Raw genomic sequence first — 19,350 nt, 5'->3', positions numbered from 1 at the left:
CAGTTTCGATTGTTACTTAAATTGGAAAAAACTCCTATATACCCTTACGGGTATAGGAAAAAGGAGGTGTGACACTTGGGTCTCGTGTGGTGAGTCTGGGCTGAGGAGTTGTGGTGTTATAGCAAGAAGAAGTATCAAGTTGAAGGTAAATCAAAAGAAACTCGGATAGATGGGATAGCTTGGTAGTAGGCCGGATCGGCATGGTAAGGATATGATTAGTTCTTTGGATGCTTACGAGGTAATGAGTTTTTGCAGGTGTTTCGCGGCAATGCTCTTGGATATTAGTGGCCTGCGTAGCTTGGTTGAGTTAGAAGGATTCAGTCCTGACGGTTTAGTTTTGTGCAAATGGAATGCGGAGAGTTATTGATGGTTTCTACCACGGTTAGAGATGTATATTTGCTACGAGCATGAGGAGCATGGGACGTGTAGTGATTTTCTTCTGGATGGGATCAATGGAAAGTTCTTGGCTAGTTGAGTACGTAGCTTCTTGTGGCTCGGAAGGGGATATGAAGTCCTCATGTTTATCCTAGGGTGGTATGGTATATGCAGTATGTTGTGTTGGATTGAGATTTGCATGTATAAGGTCACGGTTCAGTTTTGAAAGGAAGGTCGCAAATTCTTAGGTAGCACAGACAGTTTCAGATGACTAGATAAATGAGGTCAATGATTGGTGTGGCTTGATAAGGGTATACATTTTAGAAAGGGCGATGTGTTTGAGTTGAGGATACTTCATTAGTATTGCGGCACTCTTTGTTGGATCGACTGCTGATATTCGAGTTTGCTTGATGGCACGGAAGAATTATAGGAGTACCTCTCGTGGGATGATTGTGTATTAGAGGTGTGTTATATATTCAATCGGTAGAGTCGGGATCGTATATGGTGATTCCCGTGCTGTGTGGAATTGCAGACTGAGAGTTCTCATAAACAGGTTAGGTCGTGGTTGTGGACCGCATATATCGGTCTTGTGTGGTAATTGTTGGAGGTTTGGAGACCCGAGTGGATCCTTATTGTTTAGCATGCTAGATGTTGGTGAGATATTGGGTATGGACAGGGTTGTTGATTTTGGTATTGATTTGGTGCCGGGCATCGTATCGTATGGCACCGGCGGAGTTAAAAAGGGCAACTTCAGGAACTCCTTGATAAGGGGTTCATCGATAGGCCTATATGGAGGTATGTTCTACATCGAGTAGGCTTGGTTGACTCCAAGTTGTATTGTTGAGGGATGTGTTGATTCGATTGTTATTGAGCTTATTAGTGATCTGGAGAGATCTATGAGTTACCTTTCCGTGTTGCGAGGAGTTAGGATTTATTGGATATAGGCACATGTGGCTCGATTTTATTGGGGTCTCTCAGTGGAATTCGAGCGGGAAGAGTATTGGGTATTGCTCGGTGGATGGCGTATCAGTGGTGTTCTTTCGGGTTTGTGTAATCTTATGTCAATTGCTCCGCCGTGGTTATGATGATTTGCTTTGGTTCTAGACATCAAATTGCGCGTGGTTGTCAATTTTGAGCATAGTGACTGGAGGTGTCTTATGTGGGCCAGTATGTGGATAGGGTCGTGCATTGCAGCGAAGTTAGGTGGAGGTATGACCTTTCGGGTTGGATTCGTATGTTCTGGTTCTACGACGTGTGACGGGTTCTCAGCATTTTTGTTGTGGTGGTACTGGTGAGCTTGCGGTACATCTCTCTTATTTAAGTCATTTTCATGATTTGAGTACGTTCAGATTGTTGCTTATTGGTGCGCGGATTGCACGAGTTGTGACTTTAGATTGTATAGATGTATCATGTCACCAGAGTAGTTATGTTGGAATTAGGTGAGATTGTTGGGATCTAGAATGAGTACAAACGTATTTGGTTTCAGCGTGTTGGAAGGATAATATTGATGTTTGGCTCAGAAATTTGCTATGGTCCTTGCCAAAGGAGAAGTGGCCTCGCGAATGGTTGATCTGAGGAGTGTTATGATTTCCTATGTGTTACATTTATCATTGGCAGTATACGGAAGTGTTGGAATGAGACTTTATTTGATAAAAGGCTTACTATCGAAATTCGGATATTTTGAGCAGTTGCTGTGATTAGAAGTTATCGCTACAAGTGTTTGAGTTATGTGGTATGTCAGGTAATTGCACCTGAGGGTGCAGGTATTGGTTATTACAGCTTGTTCAGGCTTATTCAGAGTATAAATGTGAGATTTTAATCTTGTAGATGACTTCAGAAGTGGAAATGTGGTTTTAAGGTTTATGGGCTAGGTTTGATTGCGAAATTTCAGTTACATTGTGTTATCGGACCTATATGAGATAGGGTGACGTGGGATCACCCCTGGGTATCTGCATGGTAAGGTTATACAGCGACTTGTTGGCTTTTGGAACAACTATGAGCACGTTCGAGGACGAACGTATGTTTAAGTGGGGGAGGATGTAACGACCCGACCGGTCATTTTGAACTTTTACACTTCGATCGTTAGTTCTCGGGCATGACTAGCCCCGTGTGATGTATTTTGACTTATGTAAATCGTCGGTTTTGGTTTTCAGGGTAATCGGAATAGTTTTGGAAGAACAGTTCTCAGTTGGAAGCTTAAAATTTGAAAGGTTTGACCAAGTTTTGACTTGTTAGTATATGATCTCAGATTGAAATTTTTATGATTTTGTTAGCTCCGTTAGGTGATTTGGGACTTAGGAGCGTGATCGGAATGTGTTTTGGAGGTCCGGAGTAGATTTAGGCTTGAATTGGCGAAATTGGAATTTTGGCGTTTTCCGGTTGATAGGTGATATTTTGATATAGGGGTCGGAATGGAATTTCGGGAATTGCTGTAGGTCCGTTGTGTCATTTGGGATGTGTGTGCAAAATTTCAGGTCATTCGGACGTGGTTTGAAAGACTTTTTGATCAAAAGCGGAATTTGGAAGTTTTTAGAATTTCTAAGGCTTGAATCCGATGTAAATTTGGTGTTTTGATGTTGTTTTGAGCGTTCCGAAGGTTGGAACAAGTTTGAATGATGTTATGGGATATGTTGGCATGTTTGGTTGAGGTCCCGAGGGCCTCGGGTGTGTTCCGGGTGGGCCGCGGGTCATTTTTCCCTATGTTTGAACTGTTGTTCTGCTATCTGGTGTTTCCTTCTATGCGATCACGTAGGCACAACCGCGATCGCGTAGTACAATGTCAACCTGCCATATTTTCCTTCTATGCGATCGCATTGATTTGTTCGCGATCGCGTAGCACAAAATTTTGGACAGTAGCATTTTCCTTCTATGCGATTGCAATGATTTGTTCGCGATCGCGTAGCACACTTTGGGCCAGTAACTATTTCTTCTATGCGATCGCATCTCTTCTCCCGCGATCGCGATGTACAAATACCTGGGCAGTATTTAAATAGCCCATCCGCGACCCTTCTTCATTTTTCCACCATTTTTGAACGGGATTGAAGCTTTTGAGGGAGATTTTTGAGGAAACCAAAGGGGAATCACTTGGAGGTAATATTCTTGACTTCATAACTCGTTTATATGTGATTAAAGGTCTAATTAGTGGTGAAAAATTAGGGAAAAAGCAGTGCAAAATGGATAATTAGGGCTTGAGATTAAGGGACCTTAAAATGGGTATTTGAGAGGTCAATTGAACTCCGATTTCAGTATTCTTGATTTGTATAGAATCGTGGGAGGATGAGGACCATTTTGGCGTAAATTTTATCGTGTTCCAAGACGTGGGCCCGGGGGCCGGGTTTGGCCAATTTCGGGATTTTTGGTATAAATTGGATATTTTCGAGTGGACTTTGTTCCCTTAGCATATTTTGATGGTATGCATCTGCTTTTGGCTAGATTTGGAGCATTCGGAGGTCGATTCGAGAAGCAAAGGCATCGCGGGCTAGAGTTTGGACTGGATAGAGGTAAGTAATGATTGTAAATACTGTTCTGAGGGTATGAAACCCCGGATTTCACATCGTTGTGCTACCGTGAGGTGACACACACGCTAGATATCAAGCGTGGGGTCGTGCACCATTGGGAATTGTGACTTGGTCCATCCCGTATGACTATTATGTCGCTTATTTTGCTTGAGAACTATTTGATATTGTTATATTTTGGAATATTATTGCGTTTGGGGCTAAATGCCGTGTCTGGGCCTTGTGCCGATTGTTTGGACCCTAAGGGGCTTTTACTATTGTTTTTACCTCACTGTTTTAGCTAATGTTTACACTCAGTCATGCTATTTTCTTACTATTTTCATAACTCGGTTTTATTCACTCCTTTAATTTTATAAAATGATTTTTGAGCCGAGTACTTGTTTTACTGTCAGCCCGAGGGGCTTGAGTCAGATCTGAATGAGTAAGGCCGAGGGCCTGTGTTGTGAGGTTATCATGGGATCGGGCTGCGCGCCGCAGCATGTGGTACCGATTGGTGATATATGAGAGGCCGAAGGCCTAATTTATTATGCCACGAGATGGCTTGTGATTGATATGGGGCCGAGAGCCTGTTGGATTATGCCACGAGATAGCTTGATATTGCGCTTGGGCCGTAAGGCGCCCTTCCAGGAGTCTGTACACCCCCAGTGAGCGCAGGTACCCAGAGTGAAGATCCTGTTTATTAAGTGAGGCCGAGGGCCGGATTGATTATGCCACGAGATGGCTTGTTATTGCGCTTGGGCCGTAAGGGGCCCCTCCCGGAGTCTGTACACCCCCAGTGAGCGCGGGTACCCAGTGTGTGTGATGTATTGTAGCCCGAGGGGCTGTTGTTGTTTCATATTGAAGCCCGAGGGGCAATTCTTGACCCATGTTGCCCGACGGGCAATTCTTGATTCATGTTATGCCCGAGGGGCTGATTACGAGTGATTGTGAGGTAGCCCGAGGGGCTGGTTCTATTGATATTATGCCCGAGGGGCGGTTTATGGTACATGTTTTGCCCGAGGGGCTATTTACATTTCAATCATTTTTACTCACTATTTTTATCACTCGTTTGAAACTATTGAAAGTTGTTTTTAAAAGGTTTTACTGAAACTTAGCTTGATTTACGAAGTAAATGATTTCTGTACTGTTTTGGAAATGTACTGTATTTGCTGTAACGTTATGACGTGGCTTACGTGTTTTCTTACTGCTCAGCTTTCATTTACTTTTATTACTTACTGAGTTGGCGTACTCACATTACTCCCTGCACCTTGTGTGCAGATTCAGGTATTGTTTTGAACCCAGTAGCAGGTGTTGATTGCTCAGTGGCAGAGTCATTGGAGTTAGCAAGGTAGCTGTCCGACGTTCGCAACACTGCTTTTCTCCGTCTCGTCTTCCTTAGACTGTATTTAGTACATTTTTACACTCTTAGTTGTATTCAGTACTTAGTAGATGCTCGTGACTTGTGTATTTATTCCGCATTGTTCATTTAGACTTACATTATGAGACATCTAATTAATTAAAGGCTTAAAAATGATTGTTATTGATTAAAGGGTTAAATTCGGGAGTTGTGTCGTCTAGCCTAGTTTCATGATAGGAGCCATCATGGCCGGGTCAGTTTTAGGGTCGTGACAGTTAGGGTTTGGTTCAACATAAGTGTGGGGTTTGAATTGTTAATGTATATGTATTGAAGTGCTTAGGGAGGTGTAGTCACTATATCAAAATCTATCATACCCCGTCCCGTAGTCTACATTACAACCAAGTAAAGTCCTAATTGTTCTTGAAATTATCGTGTGTGGAACTACTCTCTATTGTTTGTGTGAGGGCACATGATTTTCAAAGGTAAGGTGAATTCTTGGACCTCTATGTTAGAGTAAGTGAGCATGTTTTTAAAGATGCGTGGTGCTATTGAGTCGAGTCTTGAGGCGAGGATGTAATGATATGGTGCTTAGTCTGTTTTAAATATTCTAAACATGATGCGTTAGGGAAGTTATCTGATAAGAAGGTCGTCTCTATGTGAAGTGCAATTTGATTGCCCGAGAAAGAGCAATGGTTAAAGTGTGGAGTGTTGATGGTTGGCTAGAAACTCGTATTTTAGTCGTAGTTTTCACTCTAATTATTGTATTTTATTTACGTTTGAGCTTAAATGTTAGTGTATTGCACTTATTATGTATTTTATGCCTTGCAGGTTGTGGTTCCAAGATTTTAAGATAATTTGGAGCTTATTTGAATAAGTTGGAGCTTTGAAGTCTTATTAAAAGCCCAAGAAATAAATCGGGATCACGTTCGTGGGTCGAGGACCAAGTTTGGATATCAAAAAGTGAGCAAACAAAAATTACTCTGAGAAAATTGCACTACCGCGCCGCGGGCCTCATACCGCTACTGGAAAATTCCTGCAACGTGAAAAAAATCAACTCTCTGAAGATCCTCACAGAACTTTCCCACTTTCACAAGAACATCATCAACAATCCCCACCGGTCTCTTTATTGAACGATCAGATATTTGCAACCTCATACTTGTAGGCCTCGGCATACCTAACCCCGATTTCATGTAAATAGCAAGAGGCATTAAATTAATGCTAGCCCCATTATCACAAAGATCTCTTGCAAAATTGCGTACCCCAATAGTGTATGGAATGGTAAAAGCTTCCGGGTCTTCTTTCTTTTGAACGGTGCAATGATTAGGAATTGCTTGAATTATTTCCTCCCCCTTCCTCTCAAACCTATGCTATGGGGATCTGGGTGGGTAGTTTGTACGAAAATTCTCAAAATTGAGTCTTAGGAACGTAGTGTTTGAGTGAGGTGAGAATTTTTGAGTAAGGTGAGCATGTTTAAACTGAAGAAGACGATCTTTGCGGCCCTCATAATTGGTTTGCGGTCCGCAAAGTCATCGCAAGTGGAACCCTAGGTGGACTGACGAAAAATTGTTCTGCGATGGGGTTTGCAATCGCAAACCAGTTGTGTGGACCGCATAGTTGCCGCAGATAGAGTCAGATAAATTGTCCATCTAATGAGCGGAAATGCGACCACTTTGCGGTCGTATAACATAGTTTGCGGTCTTTATTCTGATCGCATAATTGTTTTGCCTTCTAGGTGTGTAAATTTGCGATGGGTTTGCGGTTTGCATAGTTGTTATGCGGTTGCATAACCCATCGCAAAAGCTACTTACTTCATTCATTTTCTGTCAATGTGATTCCTATGCTATTTCACCCACTCACACACATTTCATTAACAGGAATGGCACCAAAGAAGTCTCTATCAACGCGATCACCGCCTGCTCGTGGAAAGAAATGGGCTGCTGCTCTGAGCCAAAAGGCACAACTTTCCAAATGTCTACAGCCTCAAACAAACCGCAGCACTTCTGAGCACTCCTCCCAGTCTGAAGAGGAGGAGGCACAGAGTGACCTCATGCCATCCGTTGACCTACAAGCTGAATCACGACAGAAGACTGGGGAAGATCTAAATCTATGATTTGGGGTCATAGGCTCCTGGAACCTATACAAAAAAAGGACAGCAAAGAGAAAGATTCTTGAGGAAAAGCAGTTGAGTCTAAACGGTCTGAAGGAGCACTACCCTCATGTGATCGAGAACATTGAGAAGAGGCAATGGGAGTTCTTCACTGACGTCCCAGATGAGTATAATGAGACACTTGTGCGGGAGTTCTATGCTTCTTATGGTGTCTCAAGGAATGCAGAGCAAAAGAGGAAGAGGATATTTGTGCAATCTGTCCAAGTTCGAGGGGTCCAAGTACTCTGTGATGACGCCACCATTAATGACCTATACTTTGAGTATTGGTCATCAGGCAAGGCTGAGTATTATGCCAAAGTAGACAACAAGGAAAATGAGCATGCCTGGATTGTATCTGTCATAGCAAAGGGGACACCCTCCTAGATTTACCCACGCCAAAAGATTTACAAGCAGGATCTCACACAAGAGGGTCGATACTGGATCAGTTTTGTCTGCTCCCGTCTGATGCCGACTAGGAATAAAAATAGTATAAACATTGACAAGGCACTCATCATTGCATTCAATCTGACGGGAATAAAGGTTATTGTGGGACAGATCATATCCAGGGAGCTGGGGATCAGAGCAAACCAAAAACAAACATCACTTCCCTTCCCATGCTTGATCACTGCTCTATGTAAAGTTGTGGGTGAGCCTCCTAACCCAAAACATGATCGACTTGAGAAAGCTCTTCGAGATATTGACAACAATCGAATCAATGATGCAATAGACAAGGAAACGGACAATCAGCTAGAGACTTTACTCCCTCATCCATCAGACTCAGCAGCACCTGCTGCCCCCGCACTGTCTGACACCTCTCCTGCCCTAGCTACCTCCACAGCCACTCCTAAACCAACCACTGCACAACCACATGTCCCCTTACCAGTTCTCCAGATCTGGGTTTACTAGCTCAACACATCAATGCTAAGGTAGACCGGCTGACAAAAGAAATCCCAAATCTTATCCGGCAAGCATTGGTCCCCGTCCAAGCCTCAGTGTTGTTCTTCAACAACAGCATAAATCTTATGAAGATCACCTAAAGCATTTTGAAGTTGTCTTGAGAGGGTCGAGCGAGGTGAAGTTGGAGATATGCCTCGGCTTAAGAAAGATGTCGATGAGCTGAAAGCAGAGTTGCAGAAGATGCAGAACTTGGAATTTGACTTGACCCCCTTTCTCCCGAAAGAAGGCGAGCAAGGTATTGGCACCTCCATTCCGGGTTTGGAGTTCGATTTCACAAACATTATGACAGCTCCGGAGGCACAGGGTGTTGAGACCTCAAAGGTTCCAACTTCCATTGTACATATTGACATTCCGTCAAAAGAGGGATTCGGAGAGATGAAAGGGGAATCTGATGAGAGAGAAATTGAAGATGAGGAAACCGATGAGGATGCATTGGTAGAGGAGACTGAGGGTCATCGGGGCAATAAGGGTAAGCAAGTGGCTGCTTCTACAGATGCACAAGATGAAGAGGAAGCAACAGTGCAGACAGCAATTGCACATTCTCTTGCAGACATGGTCGCCAAGGCACATCCATCGACCACTCAGCCCTCACTGGGAGAGGCTAGCAGCTCCTAGGCCCTAGACCCAGCCTCGCAGCAGGTGGAGCTTCCTGCTCCAGCCTCGGAGACCACCATACAGTCCGAGGTTCCACCTGTTGCTGCCACAGTGCCAACAGTTGACTCCACAGCTGCCACGGATGCTTCAGCTCCTCCGAGTGCCTAGTGCACCCCAGGAAGTCCCTAAGCTTCGCATTTACATTCTCTATGCATTGGGGACAATGCATACTTTTTGGTTGGGGTGGGGTAGTCATATTTTGTAGTCATATTTTGTGTGAACATTGTGCATAAACTCTTTACTCTAGTAGTATAGATTGATAGATAGCAACGAATTTCCCTTGGTTTTTCTTCACCGGGTTCTTTTCCGAGGGTGTAATAGTAGAACCACGACAGTAGCATGAAATGTTTTGACTTGCTCGGTGTTGATTGTTCTAGCTTCAAGCATGTAATTAATTGTTGTAAATAAATGGTACCCTTCCTTCTTTTGTATATATCTAAAAAAAATGGTAATGGTTAGTCATTCTTGTGAACTTGAGGCTCGCACTTTGACTTTATGCTTATTTAGAATCTTACATATCTTCAGGTGAAAGTTTTGAGTTTCCTTGCATTCACTTGAGGGCTGAAACTATGTTGAGTTGAACAGTTCATGCATTGTGAGTGAGTGAGAATTTGTATAAATAATACATATGCTTAACTTGTGATGTCTAGAACTTGCCCGGTTGGTTTCTTAGTGCAACTCTCAGGTTAATGATTGGATGCTGAAATGATCTTAGGCTGTCTTTGTGACTACTAGCTAGTTTTGACAAAATTGACCTCCCTAGTACATCAATTACCCTAGTTACCCCTGTTGAGTCTTTAACCTTTTATTGGCTGCCACATTAAAAACCTTTACCCCTTTTGTGAAATAATTCCTTCTTTTGAACCCATCCCTCCTTGAACGAGTAAGAATGAGGCTAAAAGCATAAGTTGGGGTGCCGATACAAAGTGGAAACTAGTAAGATTTACTACTGTGTGTAGAAGAAAAAAACAACCTCAAAGTTGTGTATATAACAAAACTCAAGCTCCAAAAAGAAAAGCCATTGTAAAAAAATTGATAAAAAACATGAGAAAAGAAGAGAAAAAGAGTGGAGTCTTGTGGAAACTGAAGAAATACTTTGAGGTGGTTCTATGTCGGTAATTCAAGGTCAATAAGTGCTATGTAGTAAAGAAGCAATATGTATGTAGAGTTCAAGGAGGGTATAGCCACTACATTCCCAAATATTCATCCAACTCGTCCCGAAGCCTACATTATAACCCGTGAAAAGTCCTTGGTAATCTACAGCCAATCATTCCTGAGATAGCAGCAAGTTAAAATAAGGGAAAGCATATGGACTGATACTTGTACTGTGTAGCTTTCATTCCAAGTGCAAGAGTGTTTTGATGGCATCCCCTGTACATATGTGTGAGTTGGGTATTTTCTTTGTTGTGAGCTCGCATGGATTGCAAAATTTAGCATAAGTTAGGTTCTTGAAGTAGAATACAAGTGCACACTTAGCTGTGAAAAGCATTTTGTCATTTTGGTTAAGGCTCGAAGCTCACAAGTTGATTAGTCGAATTGTTAAATGATTGTTGTCCTCTATGAAGGGTAAATAAAAGAAGTTACATACTTGTTAGCTGTTAGTCAAAACCATTTATAGTCACTACCGTTTTATGACATGTCGGAAATAGAAGTAGTATAGGATAGGATAATTTTGTTTTAGTTGCTTGAGGACAAGCAAGAGTTTAAGTTGGGGGTGTTGATGTGCCGTAGAATTTCGGCACTTTTGATACCAATTACATAGACTTTAGGTCGTCTTTCAATGCATTTGTAGTTAATTCTTATAAAGTTTTGGTGTTTTGTAGTGCATGAGACTTGAAGACCCAAACACATGGAAAAGAAGTCAAAAAGCCACACAAGAGTAGGAATGCTGCAAGTATGCGACCGCAGAAGCACTATGCGGACCATAAAATCACCATAAACTATAGCAGATGTTTTGACCAACTGAAGAGAAGAATGTGCGGTCCATTATGCGGTCGTATAACACTTCTGCGAACCGCATAATGTCTGCACAACTGAAATTGAAGAACCTGCGTAGCACTTCTGCAATGGAAAATGCGGTCGCATAATTGATATGCGGACCGTATAATGGAAATGCAGTGGAATCTGGGCTTGAGGATCTGAAATTCTGCGACGCAATTGTCAACTATGCGGACCGCATACACGGTCTGCGACCATTATGCGGTTGCATAAGAGCTCTGCAGGGGCATTTTTGTCCAATCTAAACCCCAACTTTTAGTCCACTATAAATAGATTTACTAGGGTTTTTGTGGGGCATTGAGTCTGAAAAGGGACTACATTGAAGGCATTGAATACACCATTATTTTGGAAGCTTTTGAAGAGAGAATCTTGTACTTTTGTAAGCTTTATGACTCTATTTATTTCTTTATTTTTATATTCTAGTATGAGTAGCTAGTTTTAAATACTATGGTTGTGGACCCTAAATGGGTGTTTAATATTGAATATATATATATATATATATATATATATATATATAATGGTTGGTTGATATTTATTCATTTCTTGTGCTTTATTTATTGTTGGTGGTTGCAAACATTAACTTATTCCATTTCACTACTTGGAAAAGTGGTTTAGGGTTTGGTAGAAGTGAATATCAAGAACTCAAGACTTTAAACCTTGTTTAATAGAATCGCCTAGGAGTAAGTGGGTTCTACTTGGCATAAATTGGTTGTTCTTAATTGCAACTCTTTTATATTTGGAAAAATCGTAAGGAGAAAATACTACCCAACCATTGAAAAATATTGGGTAGTCATTTAGAAACAATTTGCATATCAAAGGACCTTCCATTAGAAATATATCATATTAACACCGATAGCATTACATTTCATTGATGGGGACACAACCTTGGTTTCTTTAATCAAATTAATCACATTCTTACAACAAAATAATTATCTTGTTAAATCACAATTATATCATTCTCTTGTTAAGATAAAGGAGCAGAATTACGACTTAAGTCAAGTTTCACACTACTCAAGTAACCTTTTCACACCTATTCCCTGTGTGATTCGACCCAACCTTGTTGGGTTATAATATTTGACACCGACCGCCTTACACTATTTATTTAAAGTGTAATTTGAGTGTATCAGCCTACCAGCCTATGTAATGTTTCTAGCAAAATTATAGCTAAGGTGCTTAATGCAAGGTTAAGTAAAATCTTGCTTAAAATTATTACTCAGAACCAAAGTGGCTTTGTTAAGGGCAGAGCCATAACTGAGAATATTTTCTTAACATAGAAGATTATCAATGACACTGGCAAGCCTAGGAAAGGGGCTAATGTGGTGATCAAATTGGATATGGCCAAGGCATATGACATGGTGTCTTGGCCCTTTCTTTGTTTCATGCTCAAACATCTGGGCTTTGCAGAACAATGGATTGAAATTATCCATAGATATATCTCTAACAACTAGTACTCACTTCTTGTTAATGGTTGCAGGTATGGCTTCTTTAAATATGGACGAGGGCTTAGGCAGGGTGATCCTCTCCCCATCTTTGTTCATTCTTGGAGCTGAACTTCTATCTTTGTTGCTCAACAACCTTCATTGTAATAGAAGATATAGGAGTACTTTAAGAAGGAGCAGGGGCCAAAAATCAACCGCTTGTCATTTGCAAATGATACTATTATATTCTGTAGCAGCTTGAAACACTCTCTGCAACTTACTCTAAAGACCTTGTCCCAGTATGAGAAGGTTTCAGGCCAATTGATCAACAAAAATAAGAGTTGTGTTACAATGGCACCTGGCATAGCCCAAAGTACCATCACAAGAGTTAGCAGAATTTTAGAAATGAGATTTGGTCGCTTCCCTATGAAATATCTAAGGTGTCCACTCCATCATGGGAGGAGGAGAGTAAACTTTTATGCTGACATGGTTATTAAAATGATCAACAGAATCAGAGGATGGCATCTGAAATTCCTGTCATCTGAAGGAAGAGTTATTCTTATAAGACATGTCCCTCTTGCGCTTAATATTCACACCTTAGTTGTTGCTCATCCTCCCAAGGGCACTTTGGCCATGATTGAGAGATACATATGTAGGTTCTTCTGGTTGGGGCTTGAGGAGGGTGGAAAACAACTTATGTTTTCCCTATGATGAAGGAGGAGAAAACTTCAAGAAGTTGGAGGACATTTGCCTAGCTTTTAATGCTAAATAATGGTGGAAGCTTAGAACCACAAACTCTTTATGGTCACTATTCATAAAAGCTAAGTACTGTGGCAATTCTCACCCTCTTGCAAAGACCTGGACAACTGGTCAATCCCATAGTTGGAAAGCCATATGTGAGATTAATGGTAAAGTGGAACCAAACATTATATGGGATATTGGCAGAGGTAATATCAACTTCTTGTAGGATAATTGGTCCAACATTGGCCCTTTATACAAGAAGATCGAGAATAACCATATTAAGAAAATATGATCAAGGAGATCTTCAGAGGTGGTTAATGGGATTGGTCCATATTGCAATATCAACTTCCTGATCACATTAAGCTTCAAATTTCTCAAATGTGCATTGTTCTCAATCCTGAAGCTGAAGATACCCTGTCGACGCCCCCTTTTTTTTTCCTCGCGGAATCGGGTTCACGACATTTGGGAAGACAACTCTTTTCCCACTTTGGGAATTGGGTTTTTTGAGATTTTGGAGAGTCGCCACCTAATGATTATAGTGCATTAGGACACTTTTAGAAGAATTAAAGATGCAGACCAGAGTTTTGGGTAAGGGCTTGAAATTTTCTCGAGGGGAAGGTGTTAGGCACCCCTCAAGATCCACTAGTGTGGTTCCCGGCCATGCTACAATTATGACTTTAGATGTAAATGTAAATAAACAAGTACAAGAAGCACAAAAGGTTAAAAGAAGTGTTGAATTTTAAAGGAGCAATTTTTGTAAAAACGTGCAAGTAGAGGAAAAGGTCAAGTACTTAGTGCAAATAATCCGAAAGATCATGCGAGAAGCAGAAATTAAAAATGCAATAGCTTTAAAGATTCAGAAAATTTTGTTAAACTAATAAAGAAGGAGAAAGGGGTCCTAGGTTTATACATTACATGGATCATTCGCACAACACTGGTACTTAGTTGTACGCGGAGTGTTATCGTGTAATCATCATCTCCATGTCTACCCTTCCCACCCCGTTAAGGTATTAAAGCGCGGAACGGTATCGTTTACTTAACGCATGCTACTACCCGTCCCAATCCTATTAGTCCCGGGGTATTAGGACTTCTAATCCTAAAAGGGAAGAAAGGGATGGGAGGCCTTTGTGCAGTTTAAAGGATAAAATTCTAGCTCGACATTCAAAACAAGTATCAAGTAAAAGGGGAGGACAAGCAAACATACAAGGCTCAAACTAACCACAGAAGTCAAACAATCATTTAGTTTAGCATGCCTTGACAAATACTGATTTGGTCTTAGATTAAGTTAAGCAGGGAGCAGACTGGTTCAACACATGTATTTAAACAGAGAGTCTGCATTAGGCAACTCGGATACAGTTGCCAGGGACTGACCCAATTCATTAATTAGCCAACCTTGTTTATGAGTTGAAATAAAAACCTAGGCGTAGGATATATTAATTTCAGGAAAAAGATGCAAAGAGTTACCAGTAGTTTCAGAAAAGATGCAAGTTGATTTTAGAAAAAGAATTATCAGTTTAAACAAAGAGAAAAGATGCAAACCAATTTTAGAAAAGAGTTACCAGTTGTTTCAGAAAAAATGCAAGTTGATTTTAGAAAAAAGAATTATCAGTTTAAACAAAGAGAAAAGATGCAAACCGATTTTAGAAAAGAGTTACCAGTTGTTTCAGAAAAGATATAGACTGATTAAAAGGTTTACGAGTTTCGGGGGAGTGCAGATTGGTTATAGGAAAAAGGTTTACCAAGTTTAGCGGGTTTCAGAAGTAGAAAATTACCAGTTTTAGTAAAGACACTAGTTCCAGCAATCGATACTGCTTAAGAACGAATGATGCTATTAAAGACGAGGTTTCCTATAGGCATGCTTTCTATACGTTTACCGATTTTAACACCCTTTCATGACATTAATAGGAGTCTTATACACATGATGTCTATATGCAACTTTGTAATTAAGCCTATAAACGGTTTGCCTAATGACATTTGTATATGTAGAAATGCAAGAGCCTATAGACATGATCTCTATATGTGTCATTACAAAAAATGAATGTTAAATCCTATAGACATGCTTTCTAGGTGATTTTGCGGTAAAGTTAAGCATTAAATCCTATAGGCATGGTCTCTATGTGATTGAATCAGTATTAAAGACCCTATAGGAAGGACTTCTAGTTTGAATAAAAAAATCCTAACTCATGATTTCTACCCTTTGGATGCAAGAAAAGTAAAGGCCCCTCCCACACCCTTTTACTATACTCCCCGAGTTTTATACAAAATTATTACAATCCAATGAATCAAACTGGAAATGAAAAGATACATCAAAAGCTAACAGCTAGATCCGAGTAGCCTAATTCAACCTTAATGTCTAATAACATGCAATTGAGCCACATCCGAGATCCAGATTTCCAAAGCCTTCTCTTTATCCAAGGTGTTTCAAAGTTCCAAGGAATCTCAGGGATTCCAGGCATTGCTTACACCCAGGATACTATCAGAATTAGAATAGTGCAGTGTGGAAGAGCCAGCTCTCATGCATCCAAGTTCAGAGGGAGCTCAGGAGGTCCCAAAGCATGGCTTGCAAGAGAGGGCAGAACTTATAGCTAAGAGTAAGTGCAAAGTGAAAGGGGAATTGGGAGCCATGACAGGTGGGTGTCATACCTAGCTACAAAGTAGGCTGTCACACCCCTGATCACTTGTTTGGTTGAACAATTTAGGAGCAGACCTTTTGAAGGTCAGACCAAAGTCTAGATAGTGATTAGGACACTATCAGACCCCAGTCCAGGGCTCAGACACATAAAAGGGGAAAAGGGAATGGGCATTGATTGAGTTTGGGATTCAAAGAATCCAGTTCAGGATCATAGACAGCAAATTGGAGTGCTGTTATGTCCTGAACCATAACTCACATACAAAGGGTAAAGGGTAAGGGGATTCACATAGGAACAATAATGACAAAGCTGCAGAAAAATAGTAAAGGAAAACATAACAGAACTAGGATGTAAAACACATAGTGGAGGAGCAGTATTTAAACTAAGATGGACATACCAGTTGCAAAGTAAGAGAGAATAGCAGAGTAACCACAGCAAGCAAACAGCAGAAACAACTCAGGTTTTCAGCAGAACACTTGAAGATTCTAGGAGAGCTTAAAGGGTATTTCAGAAAGCAAAGAGGAGAAGTACACAGAACTGGTCTGTGTACTTGAGAGAAGAAGGGAGTAGAAAGCAGATTGCCTATTATTACTTGATTGTTACTTACTCGTCGTTACTGCCCTTTTGAAAAGAGGAGGGCTGAGCCCTTTATATAGTTTTGAAAACAGGTGAGGTAGGCACAAAGGTATAAACATAGAAACTAATCAAATTAGTATCAATTAGGGTAGACAGACTCCTTTAATTAAGGGTCTAGTTCAGACGACTAAGAAGGAAGAGAGAATCAGTTTATTAAGGCTAATTAAGGTAAAGAGACCATATGGTGCACAAATAAGGCCACATACACAATTGGATATTTAAGGAAAGAGGGCACAGTAGTAAGAATAAGGTATAAGTTTAAAAATCAGTCAAAGGATCTCGGCTCCAGTTGTAAATCACAAAGAGACTGAGATAATTAAGGAAGTAAATAATTCAAACGTTGGTACAAGATCACAGAAGATACAGGATCAATTATTTAAGGAAAACATCAGTAAGGTAAAAGAGGTTCAATCAATAGAAATTAGTGACGAATTTCTTAGCCTGATTAAAGGAATTTCGAAAATAAAACTTTGAAAGGGAAGCTTATATATAAGCATGCAGTTCAAAACAAAGAAGAACAATGAGAGTTTTTTCCATAATCATAGGCAAATAAGTTCACAAGTTCGATTACAGACTCATCATGAGTCTGTAAACCTAGGGTTTCAGAGTGAAACCCTAGTGTCTTTCACTTCAAAGAAAAAAAACCCCAAATCTTAGGGCTTCACATGGAGTTGGAGGTGAGGGAATCGTTCAAAGTCACAGAGATAGGCAGATATGCACAAACAGAAGTAAGAGGAAATTACGAGTTTTAAGACGAAGGTAAGCAAGAGCATGATCAACAGAACTCAGAAACAAAATCAAAGCATGAGCTTAAACACATAAGCAAAAGCGAGTCAATAACCTAGGCTAACGATGTGAACAAAAGAGGTAAAAGAATCTCCGTAAAAGATCCAGTAAGAAACACAAGAGCAGGCTTGAACATAACAAGGAATAAACAACGAGCATGAACACACATAAAAAGAGCAAAACAATAGAAACATTTCAGAAAACCCTAAAAATAGGATTCGAACAGTTTTGAAAAGGGAAAATTGGGGAAAAACTCTAAAATGGCACACACAGCATAGATCTAGCATAGATCTAGACGAATAAGCGAAAAAGGAACCTCGATTAGGCTAGGGTTTCTGAGAACCCAAAAGGACGAGAAGGCTTGGAAGTCTCGAGAATGGTTCTGAGCTAGCAAGGTCGAATCCAGGCTCGAGAGGCTGAGATACGCCGGAGCAAAGCCGGAAACGGCCAAAGAAACTCGAACCGGCCAGGGTCTGGATGAAGACCTTCGAGGTCTAGCCTCGAATCTTCAATGAGCAAGCGTGTGAGAGCAGGAGATGGTGGGTAGAGGTTGTCCATGGATAGATTAGCCACGGATTCTGGAGGTAGGTGGATATTAGGGTTTCAGAGGTTGAGAGGGTTCGAGAGAGACGAGAGGAACCAGAGGCGGCGGATTTGGAGAATGGGGATAGGGTTAGGGTCGTTTGGGAATTAAAATGGTAAGTACGAAATGTGGTCGTTGATCATTTTGATCAACGACCTTGATCAAAAGGGAGCCGGGCGGGTAAAATAAACGGGCCGCGGGTCGGGTTAATTAAGAAATTGGGTAGGGAATTTTGGGTCTGATTTGGGCTTAAGATTGAGGTTAATTTCGGGCTAAAATTGAAATGCAAAGGGCTAACTCTTAAATAGCCACTTTTCACTTGTTTTAATTTATAAAAAATAGCAAAATAATTTTTGGAAATAAATCAAATGTGATAAAATGATTAATGATACATAATTATCAAATTAAAAATACTGGAGTCAATTTTATAAATATAATTACAATTGAATCTTTAAAGGGGCTAGTATTGCAATTATATGCAATTTAGTTTTAAAAATACCAAATGAATTTGTAAAAATATGCGAAAATCATGTTAGCTATGTTTTGATGTAAATATGAGAATAAAATAAACCAAAATGGCAAATTTTGGGAATAATTATTGGATTTTATGGTATAAAAATAGGCAACAAATTGGTTTAAAAATCATCAAAAAATATCAAAACTCATGGGTGTGCTTATATATGCACAAATATGCTATTTTGGAAGTATTTTGGGTCTGCTCAGACATAAGAGGCAAACTAATGAGTTTGACTCAAGAATTTGGCACAAGGATATTCCTTTCAAAATGTCCTTCTTAGCCTGGAGAGTAATGCATGATAGGTTATCTACTGATGACAAGATCACCATGTTTGGGGTGTATTTACCATCCGCCTACTCCTGTTGTAATGCTACTGGTATGAACAATAATGGGGAAACTGTCGACCACCTTTTCTGTGGTGGTCAATTTGCTCAGACTATTTGGAGTTATTTCATTGGTCCTTTAGGGGTAAGTTTCAGGAATGTGAATATGAGAGGCCTGGTCTTTAATTGCTGGAACCATAGGACCAAGAATTCTTTGATGGCCTATGTTCTTAAGATTTTCCCTTCTTTTAAATTATGGGAACTCTGGAGATATAGGTGTAGCTCAAAATATGGTGCAGAAAGACATGTTGCTTCTAGATTTATCGCGCTTATTTCTTTCAACATTATTCATAAGGTGAAATCTAAATTTGGGAAGAGCAGATTTGGTGATAGCTGGGCTGACATCTCTCACCTAAGCAACATCCCCCTTAATGAAGTTTCTACTATTATAATCAAATGGATCAGACCCCTATCCTTTTCGTCAGGCTCAATAGTGATGGCTCATGTATAGATGGCATTTGTGGTGCTGGGGGGGTGGTAAGATATAATATGGGCAGATTAATTATGGCATATTCCAGGCCATTGGGAAGAGGTTCCAACAACTGGACAGAGGCATGTGCTCTGCTTTTTCGCATTAGATGGTGCATTTAGAGAGGTTATAGGTTGATCATTGGTGAGACTGATTCTCTCCTCCTTCATAATTGCAGCACTAGCACATGGTCTATTACTTGGAGG

Source organism: Nicotiana attenuata, chromosome 11 (assembly GCF_001879085.1).
Source record: "Nicotiana attenuata strain UT chromosome 11, NIATTr2, whole genome shotgun sequence".
In the NCBI taxonomy this organism is placed as follows: Eukaryota; Viridiplantae; Streptophyta; class Magnoliopsida; order Solanales; family Solanaceae; genus Nicotiana; species Nicotiana attenuata.
This window is presented reverse-complemented; position numbering follows the sequence as displayed.